The sequence below is a fragment of the Protopterus annectens genome, chromosome 5.part1 (assembly GCF_019279795.1).
Source record: "Protopterus annectens isolate FY-2018-M chromosome 5.part1, PAN1.0, whole genome shotgun sequence".
Lineage (NCBI taxonomy): Eukaryota > Metazoa > Chordata > Ceratodontiformes > Protopteridae > Protopterus > Protopterus annectens.
This window is the reverse complement of record NC_056736.1, coordinates 502,123,986-502,147,191: the sequence shown is the minus strand read 5'-3', so window position 1 is coordinate 502,147,191 and position 23,206 is coordinate 502,123,986.

Below are 23,206 nucleotides of genomic sequence, written 5' to 3'. Positions count from 1 at the left end.
ATTTAATATGAATATGCCCTCCTAGGTCTGTTGCAGAAATCCCCTTACATAGCTGGGGTATGGGGGTTGCCAGGTCCCCAAAAGGACTGAGCTGCCAGTTGACTGTTTTTCTACTGCTACCTGAAATAGTGCGCTCTCCAGTATTGTGTGGGTCCACAGAAAAATCAGTGATGTTATTTTTTTACATGCACATACACATACTGACACTACCCCAAAAAGCCCAGTCTATCAGAAGACTGGCATAGGGACACACACACACACACACACACACACACACACACACACACACACACACACACACACACACACACACATTACATGCTTTCCTACAGACAAACTGGAAGAATGCTAGTTCACCTATGCTATGTTTGGGGTGTCTGTAAAGATCAAAGCAGATGGAAAAAAAACACAAAAAGGCAGAGGGCATGCAGACTCCACAGAGAAGGAACCACTGTCAAAATCTCAACCAGAGAGCCAGGTACTCTGAGATGGCAATACTGCTCACTGAGCCATTATGCCTATGATCAATTGCTTGCATATACACCCTGCCCAGAGCATTGATTTAGCTTAGTTTCACCAAAAAACTACTTGTACTACCATCAATTACATCAACTTCATTGACTGTGTACACTTTTAAGTGTCTGTTTGTGATCAAAATGGCCACATTAAAGTATTTCCTTTTACTTTAAGTATATATTTGCTTTACAGGATTGCACACCAGTTTTGTAAAGTCCTACTTTTGTAAATACTGTTTATCTTGATCATGGCAAGTGGAGTCATTTTAGTCAACAGACATCCTCACATATCCAGCAGTTATGGCCACCTTGTTGACTGTGTATATGTCATATATCTGAATGTTAGGGGAAAAGTACACTAGTCATGCAAATTCAGATTGATGACCATTTAAAATGAGACAAAGACAAAAGGATCAATTAATTTCTTCCACAGAAACCTCCTCTGCTAAGCAATTATGAGCATTATTTTGACTGTATACACTTCAGACATCTGATTGTAACAAAAATGACCACATGTACAATATATTCAACTTTGTTTCACACAAGCTGTAGTCATGGTAAAATGCTCCAGTCATACCTCTCAACTTCTTTGCTCAAAAATTCTGAACATAGCCATAAGTAATGAAGGACAAAATCCTAAACTCAGGGACAATCTCTTTATAAAAAGAATTAATCATCACAATGAGTAGCAAAGTACTTCTCTGCAATCTTTAGCTCAGTTCTCTTCAATAGCAGCCACAAAATGGGAAAGGATCCAGGTTAAGTTGTGACCCATTCTTCATCTACTGGATAATGTAATGCTAGTTTTGTTTCCTGAGGACTGGGACATTAACTCCATACTTCCCAGGATTCATAAACAATTGTGTAGGCTTTGCCCAAAGCCTACACAATGTTTGAGTGTTAGTGCAATGAGCAGCAGTGCTAATTGCATATGCAGGCTGCTTATCATTCTTACACAAATAACGGGCATGTTTTCATGGCCAGAAATTGTCTTGGCTGCCACAAAAATGTGTTGAGCAGCATGAACACACACAGTAAACAAACTGGCTTGCCTATGGGCAAACCTCTAACATGTGCTCTTGTGGACAGCATGAAGAGGTACATATGGCACATAATGCAAGAGGTATCAGTCAGGGAAACTGTATTGAGTGCAATGTGCACAAACTACAGAAATAAGCAAAAAGTAGGGTAAATGGCAACGGAAACTACAATAAAAGGGTTACCAGGCAGGGAAAAGGTACTGAGGACAATGTGCATAGAAATCAAAGATATGTATACAGAAATATGTAAGAGGGGTGGGTAAATGTTAAAATTGCACTAAGATAATTGATTCCAGGTGTTTATGTCAAAAAAACAATTTTGTAATAATATAATTGTATTGCTTATATTGCTCAGGCTCTGGATTGCATTGCATAAGTGGAAATTCCTTAAGATTGAAAGAGCAGGATAAGTTATTTCTTACACTTATTTCACTGAACTGCACTTCTGAAACGCTTATAATTGTGCTATACAGTTGATCTACTACATTTTGCAGTGTTATAAAGCTTTTTTATTGTTTCACTGCATTTATGTACTGTTTTATACTGTTTTAACTGTATTTTTCATTGCTAATTGCATGTTTACTGAATTACTTAACTGTAAACTGCTTTTTCATAATGAGAGTTGTATTTTCTGTTTGTGAGTGCTCTATCCAAGCTTATCTGTGCATTTTTGATTTTTTAAGGTTTCTGTGTTCTACAGCTAGGAACTGTAATAGTGTGCATTACTATAATTGCCTGTTTACAGTTAAAAGCATTCTCTAGATCCTGCTTCTTGATCTGTTTAAAACTTTCATTTAGTGGCTACAGCTAGGAACTATAATAGTGTGCATTACTATAATTGCATTTTTATTTAATTAGTAAATTGTAAACTGCTTTTTCATACTGAGACTTGTATTTTCTCTTTGTGGGTGTTCTTTTGATGCTTTTAAAGTGAGGTTTCTGTGTTCTGCTCAGGTGGCATAATCTTGACAGAGGCCTGTTGTCTAGGCTGGTAGTTTTGAGTTTCCTGTGTTTCTGGCAGCCATTTTCTGCTGATTGTCTTCATTATTATTGACAGTAACAAGGCCTCCTGACCTACTGTAGTATGAGTGATTGGGTAATAGCAGGGGCTGAGTAGTAATCTGATCTTCCAACTCCTCCATTCTTACTGCTATATAAACCCTGTGCCTTATAAAGGTCCTGCTTGTATTGCTCAGGCTCTGGACTGATCCAAGAGCAGGATAAGTTATTTCTTACACTTATTTCATTGAACTGCACTTGTGAAATGCTTATAATTGTGCTATACAGTTGATCTACTACATTTTCCACTGTTATGAAGCTTTTTTATTGTTTCACTGCATTTATGTACTGTTTTATACTGTTTTAACTGTACTTTTCATTGCTAATTGCATGTTTACTGAATTACTTAACTATAAACTGCTTTTTCATACTGAGTTTTTTATTGTCTGTTTGTGAGTGCTCTATCCGAGCTTTTCTGTGCATTTTAGATTTTTTGAGGTTTCTGTGTTCTATAGCTAGGAACTGTAATAGTGTGCATTACTATAATTGTCTGTTCACAGTTAAAAGCATTCTCTAGAGTCTGCTCCTTGATCTGATTAAATCTTTCATTTTGTTGCTACAGCTAGGAACTGTAATAGTGTGCATTACTATAATTGCATTTTTATTTAATTACAAAATTGTAAACTGCTTTTTCATACTGAGACTTGTATTTTCTCTTTGTGGGTGTTCTTTCTATGCTTTTAAAGTGAGGTTTCTGTGTTCTGCTCAGGTGGCATAATCTTGACAGAGGCCTGTTGTCTAGGCTGGTAGTTTTGAGTTTCCTGTGTTTCTGGCAGCCATTTTCTGCTGATTGTCTTCATTATTATTGACAGTAAAAAGGCCTCCTGACCTACTGTAGTATGAGTGATTGGGTAATAGCAGGGGCTGAGTAGTAATCTGATCTTCCAACTCCTCCATTCTTACTGCTATATAAACCCTGTGTCTTATAAAGGTTCTGCTTGTATTGCTCAGGCTCTGGATTGATCCAAGAGCAGGATAAGTTATTTCTTACACTAATTTCATTAAACTGCACTTGTGAAATGCTTATAATTGTGCTATACAGTTGATCTACTACATTTTCCACTGTTATGAAGCTTTTTTATTGTTTCACTGCATTTATGTACTGTTTTATACTGTTTTAACTGTACTTTTCATTGCTAATTGCATGTTCACTGAATTACTTAACTGTAAACTGCTTTTTCATACTGAGTTTTTTATTGTCTGTTTGTGAGTGCTCTATCCGAGCTTTTCTGTGCATTTTAGATTTTTTTAGGTTTCTGTGTTCTACAGCTAGGAACTGTAATAGTGTGCATTACTATAATTGTCTGTTTACAGTTAAAAGCATTCTCTAGAGTCTGCTCCTTGATCTGATTAAATCTTTCATTTTGTTGCTACAGCTAGGAACTGTAATAGTGTGCATTACTATAATTGCATTTTTATTTAATTACAAAATTGTAAACTGCTTTTTCATACTGAGACTTGTATTTTCTCTTTGTGGGTGTTCTTTTAATGCTTTTAAAGTGAGGTTTCTGTGTTCTGCTCAGGTGGTATAATCTTGATAGAGGCCTGTTGTCTAGGCTGGTAGTTTTGTTTGAGTTTCCTGCATTTCTGGCAGCCATTTTCTGCTGATTATTTTCATTATTATTGAGAGTAACAAGGCCTCCTGACCTTCTGTAGTACGAGTGATTGGGTAATAGCAGGGGCTGAGTAGTAATCTGATCTTCCAACTCTTCCATTCTTACTGCTATATAAACCCTGTGTCTTATAAAGGTTGTGCTTGTATTGCTCAGGCTCTGGATTGCATTGCATAAGTGGAAATTCCTTAAGATTCCAAGAGTAGGATAAGTTATTTCTTACACTTATTTCACTGATCTGCACTTCTGAAACGCTTATAATTGTGCTGTACAGTTGATCGACTACATTTTGCATTGTTATAAAGCTTTTTTTATTGTTTCACTGCATTTATGTACTGTTTTATACTGTTTTAACTGTATTTTTCATTGCTAATTGCATGTTTACTGAATTACTTAACTGTAAACTGCTTTTTCATACTGAGAGTTGTATTTTCTGTTTGTGAGTGCTCTATCCGAGCTTTTCTGTGCATTTTTTGATTTTTTGAGGTTTCTGTGTTCTACAGCTAGGAACTGTAATAGTGTGCATTACTATAATTGTCTGTTTACAGTTAAAAACATTCTCTAGAGTCTGTTCTTTGATTTGTTTAAAACTTTTATTTAGTGGCTACAGCTAGGAACTGTAATTACAGCTAGGAACTGTAATTTTTGCCACCCACCCTCCCTAGTGTTGTGTGTTCTTATATTTGGTGGCTTTGCAGTTGCCCGCCCATACTGTATATTTGATCTGTGACACTCCTCCCAGTCTAGTGTCATTAGTTCACTCAATCTAATAGAGAACATTTGTGAAGGCCAACCCACTCAGATTCTTAACATTGAATTAACTTCTGTTCCAGCTTTCTCCACTTCCACTTTTACTGGAAAAAAAAATTCTAAGCTTGCTTTCCCCCTTTCCTGTGGCAGGTCTTGTCCAGATATGGATTTGCTGTGTCCAGGATTGTTTGTGAGCTCTTAAGCCCCCCCCCCCCCACTTAACTGGGGTTAAACTATTCCTGGCGCCATAAAGTCTGTTCTTCAAAATTTCCCTTGCAACTAGCCAGCTTTTTAGTTTTAGCATTCAAATCTGTTTCTTTGAGCTCAGCACTTGTTCAGAACTCATTGTAAGCACTAAATAAGTTACAAATTACTACAGCACTCAACTTTCCTCACTTGTCTAGAGGAAAACAGTTTTTACTACTTAATAAATAAGCACCTATTCAGGCATGTCTAAAGGTCAGCTCCTGGTGTTTTCTCCTGTCTACCTGATGAATCTAGGCATCTTGGGACAATGCAGCAATTGCCTCATGTACACAGACAACCCTCTCCTCCTACCACCCAACACTACAACCTGTGAGAGATGCACTTATATAGCCAAACTGGAAGCAAAGCTCTCTTCACCAAAGACTGGCCTAGACAATCAAGAGGAGAAGGTAAACACTTGCACCGCACCACACTCAACACATAATCCCTCAAAACCTACACCACCAAAACACACACAGAGAAGCACAAAACACACACCTATATTCGCGGAGGCTCTCAGTACAAATCTGCCCAAACAACAGAGACCTCCAAAGCAGAAATGCAAGCAGCCTCCACCCCTCCAACACAACCCAAATGACACATAGCCCACATACTCAGTGTGCCACTCAATTACAGCCCATAAGGCATAACATACCCAACACTCTAGTCATAGATGACTCTATAGTCAGGCACACTGATGCTCCACTCACCAGGCTAAACAAGGAAAAAGTTACTATCAGCTGCCTGTCAGGTGCCAGGATTTGTCACATAATGCACGCATTCAGGTCACTCCACAACAAGTACAAATATGACTCTGTTATTGTCCATGTTGGTGTGAATGACCTGAGATGTACCTCCCTGGACTACATGAAAAGAGACATGGAGGAGCTCTCTGATCTTGTAGCCCAGGCAGTTATGACCCTAGCCCTGAGTAGCATCCTACCATCACCCAGAATGATACCACAGTACAAGGACAAAATGATTGACTTTAACAATTGTCTGAGTTTCTGGTGTCATTCTAAGGGAATACAGTATCTGTCTGTCTGGGATGACATGATCGACAGACCACGCTGCTTTGCCAGAGATGGCCTACACCTGTCGCCCTTGGGATTCCAGATACTGGCAAAGGCTCTTGCCAGCCCTATAGTGCCTTTTTTAGGCAAGGTTCAAGTGACAAATTCACCACCGTAACAGGTACAAGCAAGCAAAATCTGAGGGTAATGCTACTCAATGCTAGAAGTCTAAACCTCAAATTGCACTCACTTAAGGCAGTCCTTAAAATGGAGAACATTGACATCTGTGCAGTGACAGAGACCTGGTTCAAAGCTCCAGAGAGCCCCCCTGCATTACCAGACTATAATTCATACCACACCTTTCGGCCACCAAACCCAGATTGAAACACTAAAGGTGGAGGCGTGTCCATATTCATTAAGGATATCCACACCTCCAAGCTAGTTGCTCAGCATAATACATCCGAGATTATGCAAGTTCAACTAACTCTGGGCAAAACTGCAATCCAGATTGTTGCTTGCTACAGACCCCCACCATGCCCGAGGATTCCCACTCCTCTTTTCTTGATACACTGGAAAATATTAAGGTACAACCCAACACTCTAATAATGGGTGATTTCAACTACCCTACCATTAACTGGGAAAACTACTCATGTACCAACTCTTTTGCCAATGTTTTCTGGAAATCATCAATTCCAACGCTTTGGATCAACTTATCCACACCCCTAACAGGGGCAGCAGTATCCTAGACCTGGACATCACCAACATGGGTGACTGGTGTTTCACACCAGAGGTCAGCTCCTCATTGGTCAGATCTGACCACAAGCTAATCACCCTAGACATCCACATCCCGCTCCCACCCCCCATCAGGAAAACAACCGTAAACAATTTCTCCAAAGCCAACTTCACACTTCTTAAGACAGAAGTGGCAAACTTCACGACACCCATGCAGATGGACAATAGAGGTATGACTGCTGAATCCTACACAAATGCACTTTATAAGGACTTACACGAGTGCATGGATCATGCTATCCCTAATAGAACCAAGATGCTATCCTTCAAAAAAAGGAAGCCAATCTGGCGGTCTTCTGCCATAAACAATCTCTACAACAGAAGAAAGAAACTGTTGCAAAAAAGAGTAAAATCCCATGATTGGAGGAACTCCCTGGTCAACCTCAGTAAGAAGCTGAGATCCCTCATAAAATCCTCCAAAGCTAGTTATGAAAACAAAATTGCCACTGATTCTAAAGACAACCACAAAGCATTCTATAGCTATGTCAAGAATATCAATGGCAACACTCAGATCTGCTCTGAGTTACAGCACAATGACACTAAATATACAGAACCAACTGATATTGCCAACATCCTGGCAAATAGGTTCAGTGCTAACTTTACCCCCATCTCACCCCCTAAAGGGCCCATCTTTATACTGAAAGAATGCAAAGTTCCTGTAATCATGGCTGCACAGGTAAAAACCTCACTCTCCAAAGCCAAGAACACAGCATCCATGAGACCTCACAACATCCCAGGCTGCCTTCTACATGAACTACAGAATGAACTGGCACCCCACCTAAGTACCATGATCAATCATAGCCTCACCTCAGGCTTTGTGCCCATTGAATGGCGCACCATGACAGTTATCCCACTCCACAATGGGGGGGGGGGCCAAAACAGACCCCGAGAACTACCGCCCCATTAGCCTGATGAGCCTGGTCTGCAAGCCATGGAACGTATCATCATGGAACTTATAAACAAAGACATTGGAGATGTCCAAACTCTGGACCCCGCACAGTTTGGGTTTGTAAAAGGCAGATCGTGTCTCCTAAACCTGATAGACTTCTTTGAAGTAGTCACCAAAGCCATAGATGAGGGTAAGGTGGTTCACACAGCCTATCTAGATCTTGCCAAGGCATTTGACACCATCCCCCCACTCTGGAATTATAGATAAACTCACTAAACTAGGTATAAATCCCTATGTCACAAGATGGGTTACCAACTGGCTTACTGACAGAACCCACACTGTGAAAGTAGCAGACTCCAAATCAGACTTCAGACCAGTGACAAGTGGAGTACCACAGCGTTCAGTCCTGTGTCCTCTCCTGTTTGGTATCTACTTCTCTGAAGTACAGGCTAACACAGAAGGACTTTGGCTAATTAAATTCATAGATGACTGCAAACTAGGAGCCATAATAGAAACTCCTAATGATGTGGACATCCTACAAAAGGGCCTCAGTGAGACAGATGCCTGGTGGCAAAGCCATGGTCTCAAGCTCAATGCCAAAAAGTGCATTGTCATCCCCTTTGGTAAAAACTCTGTACCCATGAACTACCACATAGGCGGTAGTCTACTTAACACCGAAGGTGTGATAATAGGCCCTGGGACACAGGTGGACAGTAGTCTCTCCTTTGATAATCACATCGCCACAGTTGTCAGGAAATCCTTCTACGTGGCACACATCACAAAAGGTTTCTCATCCAGAAAAAAGAGGTCATTGTTCCCCTCTACTCATCACTCATTAGACCCATTATAGAGTACAACGCCCCTTTTGGTATGTATATCACAAGACATCTACAACAACTGGAAAGGCCACAACAATACCTCACAAAGAGGATTACTGGCCTCAAACAGATGCCTTATGCAGACCGTCTCAAAAAACTCCAGCTTTACTCCGTCGCATATCGCCTACTCAGAGGCGATCTCTGCCTAACATACAAAGCTATGTCAAACCCAGAGCTGTTGGACATGCTCCACTTAAAGATATCCCAATCCCTCTGAGCTACACACTCTAGGGACCTAAACCTTGTCACTACAATAAACAGAACATGCTTGAGGGATAGATTCCTGTCCCAGAGACTTCCCATACTCTGGAACAGACTACCTATCTATGTTGAACAGAGCTCCTCATTAGCACTCTCCAAGAAAAATCTTGATGATTGGATGGGTAATAGGAAATTCACCCCGGGGATCACTTCTGTAGTTCTGCTTGACAGGGGCACAGGAAAATAATTTTCTTGGGTGGCGAAAGCCAGGGTACCTTTTTGGCTAGGCTTGTATAGGCCATAGGGCCAATAGCTTAGTACCTACCTATGAACCTATAATTATGCAATATGTATGTCATACAATTGTGGTGCTCATACTTCCTGAGCAAATAGAGGTAAATGAAATCAGACATGGTATTATAGCATGTGAGAGTTACATAAAGTAATATTGTAAAAGAGTAGATTAAATGAGATGTAAATATAATTAACATGCTGAGTTGAGATGACAGACAGCAAGGACAGTACATACATTAGGGGATATTTGCATAGTGTGTATTTCATCAATATAACATGTTGGAAAGTAAGAATGGTTCAGAAGCCACATTCACTTTTTGCAAGAATCTAATCCATGTCATTAGTGTTACCACTTAATTGTGTCTATAGCACAGAAATAGGCATGACACATGTATGGGGAGGATCACCCTTGAAGGGAATTATGCACTTTCGTATTCTAATGGCTATGAATTCCATACATAGGTGTGTCATGTGGCCTTACAAATTTGGGAGCAGAAAATGACATACATAAATCCCTTGCCTAAGGCACTTCTGCCTGAGACCGTTATCGGGCAGACAGAAAATAATAGATGCAAACGTCACACTATGATGTGATTTATTCCACAGAGCTGTGTATTGTCTGTATCTTCCACAGGAGATAGCAGAGGATATTGTCACAAAAACTGAAATTAATGTGTGAATTAAGAAAAGATCCTTGATAATGAATGTCATATCAGAGTGTCAGACTGATGGCAATTAATTGACTTTGCTCATGTGCACACACTTGTGATAGGTCTTACATCAGTGGTCATTGGTCAAGAAAGGTTTCTCTGTATTTTGTATACATACCACCCAAGAACTGGAGCACACTTGTGTACAACTTCATTCTCAATGGATTTGCCACAGTAGCACTCTCAGCATGACATTGGCAGAACACATTTCTACTGCCATGAAATCCAAACATATATTCACATCTGTTCATGTAACATATCAAGGGATAATACTGATGTGATGTAATGGTTGTTGTGTGATGTCACTACATTTACACAAAATGATTCCCTATGCTAGAATTGAACACCAAGTTATGCAACTCCTCCAACTAACAATATAGCTATGAATCACATGCACCACAGTGGAACTGTTATCACAACTGTTGAATTGCACCTATGTGAAGTCATTAAATCAGCTGTACTTTATTTGTCCATAACTTTTATCTGATAAAATAGATGGGGAGGCCTCTGCCACTCTATACTTACACATAAGAATTGGGGGGATGTCATTCCTGCAGAGCAGTTAAAGACAGCAATGCTTACAGTCACTCAGTGTTGGTTTGGAACACTTGACTAAGCATTGAGAAGAACAGCACAATAGTGGGAACAATTAATGTGCCACAGTATAACTACATCACCAATCATCATATATTTGGTTATGTGAAATTATTACATCATGTTAATGAAGCAAGGAATATGTGTCCCTGTAACTTTGAAATAATCTTTCTGTATGTCAAACAACATTGCCTGATGAAAGTTATACCCAAACACCACAGTGTCCTCGGGCTGTTGCCACTGTGACAGTAGAATAATAATTATGTACAATATGGATATAATCCAGTATTGGACCACATGCCTTACTTAGGCAATAGCATACATTACATCATCACATTTCCTTAGTCCTGAGAAGATATTTTACTTCAACTGGTATGGAAGGACAGTCTAATCAAATGACAGTATCAGTCTTCAATATATCATTTCAAAATGAAAATTTGAATACACTCTTGTAAGAGGAAACACATTTACACATGGACAAAGCACATGTGGGTAACAACGCTGTTAACAACATGTACACTGAGAGTAATCAGCAATGTCAGGATTTGAACTATATACCTAACATCACAAGCTACTGAAGGTTTGATGAAACACAAGCGCCATTTGAGATTTATTTCACAGCAATGAAAATGCACATTTCAATGGATGACATCAACATTGTGTATTACATCGACGTTTCTGCTAAAAAGTGGTTGCACTAACCAGCATACTGTATAGATAGGTTTACTATTGAAACCTTGAAACTGCATAGGTCAACTGGTCACACGGTGGACCCGAAATCCTAAATTTGGAACAGCGAAATTGCATCCAAGTCGAAACTGAATACATTGACACCCATAGTTCGATGTATTCAACATAGCAGGAGATTATGTTAGTCACCCATGCTATGCATCTTAACTTACCATGGCATTCCACAGTCAATGGTACATGTATTTTACTATTTTGCAATGGGGCAAGCCCACCCCACACATGTGTCCCCCCACATCCCCCGCAAATTATATATACCAACTCTGAGATCGCACTACAGTGAGGAATTGGGCTAATTCTCATTTCCTCATTGAACCTCAATCTCGGTGCTCAATGTTAAACTCTGATACTTGAACTACACTACCCATTCGCTGTAGTGTAGTCAGTGTATTTTAAGTCAGCATTCTGCCCATTGGAAAACTGCCTTTTTCCAAATGCCGGTCAACAGCAGTGACTTTGAGTATTCAATTGTAAGCAGTATAGATATGCATCGTATATGTATTTGCAGCCTTTTCTGTACAGTAACAAGATGAAACACACACTCACAGAAGACATTCAGTCCACTACTTGAACTCACTACTTATCTACTGGTGCAGTCTACATGCAAGTGTATCATAGGCATGTGCCACAGAATACTTCTGACTGCTTGTGGCCCACACTGCATCTTCGAAGGGATGACATTAGCCGTGTCTTGTAAAGAAGATGTGTGTGCATACATGACTTCCTGAGCCATATAGAATTCTAAATGTTGTCAGTACTAAGAGGTATAAGACACTCCTTCATCCATGTCAGTTCACACACACACAGGAGGTTCTCACTGCTGCATTTGACCTCCCTATCTACAAACACAATCTACATGCAAGTGTATTATGCACACCTGCCTCAGGAGAGTTTTGACTTTAATGATGTGAGATTACATCTTTGAAAGGATTACCTCAGCATTGTGTTACAGGCAGTATGGATTTGTGGACAGAGGGAAAATTGGATGTGGGATTCATCTGACAATGTAAATGCTTCTCATGAGTGGCAGTCAGATGAGTATAGCTGTTGAATTAGTCCCTCAGTGATACTACAGCCCCGCCATCACACATACACACACAAGTTCATTCTTGTGAGATTACAACTCCCTAACTATGTGGTTATATGATGTAGAAGCCACAGTACTTAACATAAGTGCCACCTCCAGAAGTCTGAGTTAGACAGTGTGAGAGTGCACTTTACAGAAGATGACATCATTGAGTTCCAAAGAAGATGATGTAGGGAGGGGGGACTGACATTGTTGTGGACTCATCTTCCAGTGTAAAAGTTTCTCCATACTGCTAGATCAGTGAAGACAGCCATAATTAAAATCATATTTACACAATTCTATACATGACCCACATACACAAGCTGATACTATGAGATTAGCACCCCAGGATGTGGGATTCATCTGACCATTCATGACTTGGAATCAGATGAGCATAGCTGCTGAATTAATCCTCCAGTGATGCTCAGGACCCACCATCACACATACACACACACACACACACACACACACACACACACACACACACACACACACACACACTTACTGTTGTAAGATTAGAACCCCTAACGTATCTAGTTATACAATCCAGAAGACACAGTACATAATGCAAGTGCTACTGCAGAAGTCTGAGTTATCCAGTGTGAGAATGCACTTTATATGACATCAACATTGTGTTCCAGAGGAGATGATGTTGGGAGAAGGGTCTGACATTAATGTGGACTCATCTTCAAGTGCAAAAATTTCTCCATATTGCTAGTTCAGTGAATCCAGACACAATTAAGATCACATTTACACAATTCTATACAGTCGACATACATAAGCTGATACTGTGAGATTAGAGTCTCCTACCTATCCAGTTGCATAACCTAGAGGACACAATATTTAATGAAAATACCATCACAAAACTTTGATTTATACAGTGTGAGAGTGCACTGTTTAGAGGATGACATCATTACTATGTTCCAGAGGTTCCAGAGAAGATGATGCTGGCAGAAGGGTCTGACATTGATGAGGACTCACCCTAGAGGGTAAAACTTTCTCCCAAATGCTAGTTGAATGTGGCCAGCAGTACATAAGATCACATTTAGCTGACACTGTACACAACCCCTCACATACTCATGTTGACTGTAGTGAGATTAGAATCCCTTACCTATCTAGTTACGCAGTCTAGAGGACACAGTACTTAATGCAAGTGCCACCAAAGAAGTCTGACGTCTCTAGTGTGATGGTGTACTTTATAGAGTATTACATCATTGTTCTAGTTCAGAGAAGATGACGTTGGGAGAAGGGTCTGACACTGATGTGGACTCGCCCTCCAGTGTAAAAGTTTCTCCAGGCTGTTAGTTCAGGGAGGCTATCAGGTCCATTACACAACCCCCTGCCCCCACACACACAAACGCACACACCCATTGACTGCTGTGAGATTAGGACCCCCTACATATTTAGTTACACAGTATAGATGACACAGTACTTAATGCAAGCACCACCAAGGAAGTCTGACTTCTGTAGTGTGACAGTATAGTATGCATGGGATTAGTTTCTCATTCTGTGCTCGAGAAGATATTGTGCTGTTGAAGTTTTTGTGCAAAGCCATATTTGTAGATATGAAAAAGTAATTGCAATCTTCTGATCAGTAATGAATACATACTGTTGATTTAGGTCAGCTATGCTGTAATCAATGTATATTGCAGAACTGAGACTGACATGTACTGGTTCTATATGATGTTGTTTAGATGAGACACACGCACACACAGGCACACACAGACACACACACACACACACACACACACACACACACACACACACACACACACACACACACACACACACACACACACACACACACACACACACACACACACTTACTGTTGTAAGATTAGAACCCCTAATCTATCTAGTTATACAATCCAGAAGACACAGTACATAATGCAAGTGCTACTGCAGAAGTCTGAGTTATCCAGTGTGAGAATGCACTTTATATGACATCATCATTGTGTTCCAGAGGAGATGATGTTGGGAGAAGGGTCTGACATTAATGTGGACTCATCTTCCAGTGCAAAAATTTCTCCATATTGCTAGTTCAGTGAATCCAGACACAATTAAGATCACATTTACACAATTCTATACAGTCGACATACATAAGCTGATACTGTGAGATTAGAGCCTCCTACCTATCCAGTTGCATAACCTAGAGGACACAATATTTATTGCAAACACCATCACAAAAGTTTGATTTATACAGTGTGAGAGTGCACTTTTTAGAGGATGACATCATTACTATGTTCCAGAGGTTCCAGAGAAGATGATGCTGGGAGAAGGGTCTGACATTGATGAGGACTCACCCTCCAGGGTAAAACTTTCTCCCAAATGCTAGTTGAATGTGGCCAGCAGTACATAAGATCACATTTAGCTGACACTGTACACAACCCCTCACATACTCATGTTGACTGTAGTGAGATAAGAATCCCTTACCTATCTAGTTACACAGTCTAGAGGACACAGTACTTAATGCAAGTGCCACCAAAGAAGTCTGACATCTCTAGTGTGATGGTGTACTTTATAGAGTATTACATCATTGTTCTAGTTCAGAGAAGATGACGTTGGGAGAAGGGTCTGACACTGATGTGGACTCGCCCTCCAGTGTAAAAGTTTCTCCAGGCTGTTAGTTCAGGGAGGCTATCAGGTCCATTACACAACCCCCTGCCCCCCACACACACAAATGCACACACCCATTGACTGCTGTGAGATTAGGACCCCCTACATATTTAGTTACACAGTATAGATGACACAGTACTTAATGCAAGCACCACCAAGGAAGTCTGACTTCTGCAGTGTGACAGTATAGTATGCATGGGATTAGTTTCTCATTCTGTGCTCGAGAAGATATTGTGCTGTTGAAATTTTTGTGCAAAGCCATATTTGTAGATATGAAAAAGTAATTGCAATCTTCTGATCAGTAATAAATACATACTGTTGATTTAGGTCAGCTATGCTGAAATCAATGCATATTGCGGAACTGAGACTGACATGTACCTGTTCTATATGATGTTGTTTAGATGAGACACACACACACAGGCGCACACACACACACACACACACACACACACACACACTTGAAACAGAGGATGGGCAATGAAGCATTCATGTCTCATAAGGTTAGGATGATGGTATGTAAACATTAATGAATGCTGTTATTAGCAATGGTATCTGCTCATTTATGGGCAATGTGCAATGCCAATACAAAACAATCCTTAATGTTCCAGTGTAGTAGGGCTAAGTAGCCCTACTTCCCCAGTAGAAGTGCTCCTGGTGTTTTTTTACCAGTGCTGGAACACTACTCCTGCTCTTAGTCCCTCACTACTCTTTTGTAATGGCTCCCCCCTCCCCCAGTTAATACACATTATCTATCTGTTGTTTGCTGCAGCTGTAGACAATGTTCTCCCACTGCCCCTTTTTAGGATGCTAAATGTATGTTTTTTTTAATTTAAAAAAGAAAAAAAAATCTACCATACTTTTACTACTCTTACTCAGAACAAGATTTCTGATTTGCTCCAGTCAATGTTACCAATTGTATGTATAGCCCATGCCTGCTGCTAGATGATTTGTCACTAACTTAAGCTACCAATTCTAAATCTGTGTTTACTACTTAGCCTTGGACTAACTTGTATACAGTAGTCCCCATGGCACCTCCATACCATGTGAAATACTACTGTTTGTGTATACTTATCTGTTGTATATCTTTGTCAAAGCTATTCATTCAATGTATTGTACTGCTTTTTACTGCACTGCCCTAGGTAGTTACAACACCTTTTACTACAGCTCACCTACCCCCTAACCATACACTGCAATCAACTGACCTATTCTGCATTAACCTTGAACATATTTCCCCTACTTTATAACGTTATAGTGTACAACATTTTCAGTGACCTAACTCTCAAACACTGTACTACCCCTGCACCCTACATATTCAAACAGATAAACACCCTCATATCTAACTCCATAACACCTAGTCTTATCTCCTGTGCTCCAACTGTTTTACCCCCCTTCCTCCCCTATCTCTTACCTTGTCTCATTTTTTTTCAGGTATAGTCAAGCCATCTGTGCATCCCTGCCTCCCACTGGCCCATATTAGCTGGAACTTACCAACGGCCAAGAACCTCTGTGTATTCCTCTCTCTAGTGTGATACAACCTAAGTATGTACACCTCACTTGTGTAAGATATTTACTAACAACTATCTTGTATTTTCCCCTGTGATGGCTGCATCTCACCTGGTGACCACACCCTGAAGTCCTCTCCTTCTTCCTACCAGACTTTCTATCCCTTTCCCCACCTCCTTCTAATCTTTTTTACTCCTCTGTATACAACCACCCTTAAACTGAATTGCCCACACCTGATTTCCAAACTCTCTCTCTCTGTTTCCCTCTAACAAAGCTGCCTCTAATGCCAATATTTTCTTCCCTCCCTATATACTACTCTCCTGCTTCTTCACTAAAGGTGCCTAACCCATACATTTCTACTCCATCTTCAGCACAGATACCTCAGTTCTTACCTATTATCCCATATCTCTCCTTTTCTCATATCTGTCTGCTTCCCTGATTGTTTTCTGAGTCCTTCCTTGCAGGTGTAGCCCTGCTCCGTTCACCCTCGCTATGCTCGGGCTCACTTTGCTCCCCATACCCTACCCCCATTCCCACCCACCCTTTTGACAATTTCCTTTATACCTATCTATCCCTCCCCTTCCTGTACAACTATCAAATAAAACTCCAATTCGTTCCCACTGCCACTCCCACCAATCTATCCCTGGTAAGCCTATTACCATAAATTCCTCTACATCATAATCTCCTCCCACTTACTTCCTACCTAATACACCCCTTCCCCTAACATGCAATATCTACTGCTACCATTTATACTACTACTTTCACTCTCAATCAGCACCTCCTATCATATACTCCTCCCTAACCCATACCTATGCTCCCCTGCATCTCAATCATACAATTCCCCTACATCTACTACATCTTTCTATATATCCCCAAACCTCTTTAATATCCCTACCTCAGGCCTACATAAACTATCCTTACTACAAATTCTTAAACCTTCACATAAGGCAAAATCAAAACTACTCAAATTCCACTTAAACCCCACAGCACACCTTCCTCTCATTACCAATCTACTACGTGATGGTGACATCCATCCTAACCCTGGCCCCTCCTCTTCTCTCCCTCCCTTTCTCCCATCAAAACCTCCCCCTCACTGTCTCCACTGGACTCTTCTAAGACTACCCAACCTCAGTCACAAAAACCTTCTCCTTCCAAATACTTAACTATATACTCCCTTAACATCCAGAGCCTAAGAAATAAGATCACTGAACTTCACTCATGGATAGCTCATAATACCCCCCACATACTTTCCATATCTGAAACTTGGCTTAAGCCTCAAATCTCAAACAATGAAATTCTTCCCCCTGGCTATAACATTTACCGCTCTGATAGACCAACCAAAAAAAAGGGGGTGGCATAGACATCCTTTACTCTAACAACCTTAACCTCTCACCATACCCTTCCCCATCTCCAGACTTCCTCCCTGCAGACCTCATAATCCTTAACTGCCATCTCAACGCTCGCAAAAAACTTGCAATAGCCACCAGCTACATACCTCCTGGTAACAATCTACCTATTCTTGAAAATATCCTATCCTGGTTTTCTGACAATATACCTTATGAGACCCTTATACTCGACGATGTCAACATAGACTGGTCTAAACTCTCCACTGAGTCTCCCCAACATAGTATCCACCTACATGGTTTCACCAACTTATCTCTTCCCCCACTCATTTCTCCAAAACCCCACATCCAGCTCCACCATAGACTGGATCCTCACCAATGCCCCCCACCACTATCACAATCCATCCACCCTACCCAATTCTCTCAGTGACCATCTCCCTACCTCTATCTTAAGGCAAACCTCCCATACCACTATACCCCATCTAATCAAATACTGTCAAAAGCTATCTAGTTTCATTGTATCCCAGTTCAGTTCTATCCTCCAAAGTATAGACTGATCCATTCTTCGACAGCTCCCCCTGAACGATGCAGTAACTACTTTCAATAACATCTTCTTGAGTACATTAGACTCCGTAGCACCCTCAAGAAAGATCAGAGTTAAAGTTAAACATGCCCCATGGCTTACCAAAGAAACTAAGTCCCTTAAGATACAAAGAGATAGTACTTGGAAAGCCTGGACTAAATCACAACAGCCACCTCTCCTCATAAAATATAGACAGCCGAGAAACCTAGCCAAAAACAAATTATAAATGACAAAAAGACATACTACACCTCCTCTCAGCTCAACAACAAATCAAACCCTCACAAATATTGGTCAACTATTAACAACATCCTATATCCTGGAAGGCCCACCACTCCCTCCCCCTACCCTAACACATCCCCTGAGGAAACGACTACCCTCCTAAATAAACACCTTATCTCCTCCATTCAAAATCTTGTAACCACTAATTCTAACTCTACTCCTATACCCAACTCTCCAAATCCCCAAAACACACCTTTATTCTCCTTTGAGCCAGTTCCCATAGCTTATATCAAGTCTCTACTGCACAAGCTCAAACCGTGCTCTCCTTCCACAAACAACTTACCTCCCTCCTTTCTGAAACTCGCTGCTGACTCAATTGCCTATCCCATAGCCATACTAATAAATAGACCTATTCTCAAATCTACTGTCCCTACTCTATGGAAATCTTTCTATACAATCCCCCTGCATAAAGGTGGGAATTCCACTGACCCTTCCAACTATCGATCCATCGCTATTCTATCCCCACTCTCCAAACTGCTAGAAAAATGTATTCACACCCAACTTCTCAAACACCTCCTCAACCACAACTTACTTACCCCTACTCAACATGGGTTTTGTCCCCTCATAGCACTACCACTGCACTCCTCTCCTTCACTCACAACATTGCTGAAGCCCATTTCCTGCCTCTTCCATGACCTTTCCAAAGCTTTTGATACTGTCTCTCACCCTATTCTACTAACCAAACTTGCCAAACTTCACCTACCCCCCCCCCCCCCCACTCAACTGGTTCTCTAGCTACTTATCTGGCAGAGAACTATCTGTCAGATGGCTCTTGTCCTGCTCTCCCTTTCTTCCTATCTCCACTGAGGTACCCCAAGGCTCCATCTTAGGACCCCTACTATTTAACATCTTCACCAATGATCTGTACACCTCTTGTAAAGAATCTTCCACACATATCTATTTCTAACAACATCCCTGATCTACACACCCAAACCCAACCTCTACTAACCACTGAACAATGGCTTTCAGACAACCTACTCATTCTTAACCCCCAAAAAACACAACTCTTAATTTGTCTTCCCTGCTCTCTCTCTCACCACAAATCCTCCTTTATCATAACATCTCTCAACAACACTACAATCCTACCAGATAATCACACCAAACTACTAGGAGTCATCATTGATGATGAACTAAAATTTAAACTTCACATACTTCAATCTATAAAGAAAACCCACCAAAAACTAGGGCTACTATATCGCAACAAAAATATCTCACCCCTGACACCAGACTCAGCCTGGGAAAATCACTCCTCCTCCCCACCCTCCTTTATGCATCTCCAGTCCTAACCAACATACAGACCACCACTATGAATAAACTCCAACAAACCTACCATAAAATTGCCAGATTCATCACTAACTCCCCATATAACTCACATCACTGCACTGCATTAGACTCCCTACACTGGCTTGACCTTCCACAACTATTTCTACTCCATCAATTTCACATGCTTCACTCGATACTCTATAAACCTTCACTCTGTCCATCTCTTTCTACCCTTATCTCTCTGTACACTCCACCCCGGTCTCTTCATACTTCAAATCAACAGCTACTTGATATCTACCAACCAAAAAAGTCTGTAGGCAAACTACTCTACAAACACCGTATTGCCCATGCTTGGAACAAACTTCCCTTCAACATACGCTCCATCTCTCATACCTCTCATTTCAAAAATGAACTAAAAACCTATCGACTCTACTCCAAATCTTGCTCCTGTCATGACCCTACCTAGTTCCCCTCCTCCCTAATACACTTTAAAGCAATGCAAACTTTACCCCCTTCACACCTTATTCACAATTCTATCAAAAAAAAAAAAAAGGTATAGCATAATAATATTTTTTGTATTGTCTACTTACGTGTATTTGATACCTCTATGAATGTAACCTGAGTTTTATTAGTATTCTCTTTATCACAATTGATTTTATGTATTTCTGGAGCTTTTCTCCTCGGGTCTCCACTGAAAATGGGCCAAAACCCAGTTGGACTAACTCGGTTAACAAATGTCAATAAATAAATAAATAAATGATGAAGTACATGTGCCAAGGCTCTATGTTTTGTGTATCATTTACAAGTATAAGTGCTGCAGTGCAGACATAATTGTACAAAATAAAGTGTTCAGTCAACCACACAAGTCACTGAAGTTCACTTGTGTACAGTAAGTCATTTCCATGTAATGAAGTAATAACACAACACCCAGTGCCCCCAATACACATACAAACACTAGCACCAGTGTCTCACACTGCACAATGGACATCTTTTCCAAATGATTTAGTTACATATGACTCTATAGTGAGACACACAGATGACCCACTCACCAGGTTAAACACGGAGAAGGTTACAGTCAGCTGTATCTCTGGTGCAAGGATTTGTCAAATAACACATGCACTCAAGTCTCTCAACAACAAGCACCATTATGACTTCATCATATTTCATGTTGGTTTAAACAACTTGAGATGTACCTCTCTGGACTATATAAAGAGAGACATGATGGAGCTCTCTGAATATGTGTCCCAGGCAAGTATGTTCCTAGCTTTGAGCAGCATTTTACCCTCACCTAGGATGATACCACTATATAAACAGAAAATGATGACTTCAATAATTGGCTTAATTTCTGGTGTCATTCTAAAGGGATCCAGTTCCCGTCAGCCTGGGATAACATGGTTGATAGACCTCACTGCTTTGCCAGAGATGGTCTTCACCTGGCACATTTAGGCTTTCGGTTGTACACTTAGGAACTTGCCTCTCCCATAATGCATTTTTTAGGCAAAGTCACAACAATAAAATTTCCAATGTGAAAATATCAAACACAAAGAAAATAAGGATCATGCTGCTAAATGCTAGGAGTTTTAATCAGAAACTGTGCTTTCTGGAAACATACCTCTCCCTGGAACATACTGATGTCTGTGCAGTCACAGAAACCTGGTTCAAGGTCGCAGAAAGTACCCCGGCCTTGCAAGGCTACAATGCATTCCACACATTCAGACCACAGATTGAAGGTGTGAGAACCAAAGGGGGTGGAGTATATATCCTCATTAAAGACAACACCTCTAGACTGGTTAGACAAGATAACTCTACAGAATTACTCCAAGTCCAAATTACCATTGGTAAGACCCAGCTTCATGTCATCGTCAGTTACAGGTCCCCTTCCATGAACCATGTTGCCCATACAGCTTACTCAGACCTACTTGGGACAATCAAAGTACAACCTAACACCCTAGTTATTGGTGATTTCAACTATCCCTACATTAATTGGGAAACTTATATGAGACCAAACTCATTTGTACAAAAGTTCCTGGACTTTGTTAACTCAAATGCCCTGGAACAAATAGTGCACCACCCCACAAGGGGGTCCAATATTCTTTACCTGGTCCTCACTAATATGCATGACAGATGCACCCCTCAAGTGTAGGGCCTGTAATGGTTAAATCTAACCATAAATCTGTCAATTTGGAAGTAGCAATAGCACAAGAACTCCCCAAAAGGAGAAGTCAGGCTAAAAAACTTCACCAAAGTTAACTATACCCTCCTGAGGGATTGTATAATTGACTTCCAAGCTCCAGTTTCTTCAGATGGCATTGACAGCTATACTAAGGTATATACTGATGCCCTGTATAAACATACACACAAATGTATAGACACAGCTGTGCTTGATAGGATTAAAGCAAGATCCTCAAGAAAAAAAACATCCTGGTGGACATCTAGCATTAATAGATTATACAATAAATAAACGAAAGAAGCTGCTATCTAAAAATAAAAAAGTGAGATCCCAGATCTGGAATAGCACCCTCATAGGTGAAAACAAGCAAATAAGACAACCCATAAAACCCTGAAAGAGCAGCAATAAGAAACATTTAGCAACCATAGCCAAGGATAACCATAAGGCTTTCTTCAGCTACATTCAAACCTAAAAGGTAGGATTCAGATGTGTGCCAAACTAATTGTGGATGGTATCACATACACTGACTTTGCAGAAATTGCAAACTTGCTAGCAGACAGATTTGCTGAAAATGTCATCCCCCCTCATCCCCCTAAGTGTACCACAAACCATGTCATCATCACCTCCTCCTCCCTGCATCTCCAAAGAGCAAGTCATCAATGTTCTCTCCAAGGCTAAGAACACAGTCTCCATAGGACCAGATGACATTCTGGGCTGTGTTTTAAATGTTCTAAAACAAGAGCTAGCTACTGCATTATACACCTTATTCAACCACAGCCTGAGTACTGGCTTTGTGCCCCCTGAATGGAAAACAGCAACTGTTATTCCTCTCCACAATGGTGGCTTGGCAACAGACCTGGGTAACTATAGACCCATAAGTTTAACCAGCCTTATCTGTAAGGCAATGGAATGAATCATCATGGACCTCATAAATAAGGATATAGGTGACCTCCAAACCCTGGATTCATCCCAATTTGTTTTTGCCAAGGGCAGGTCATGCCTGCTTAACTTGATGGACTTCTTTGCGAATGCAACCAGAGACATA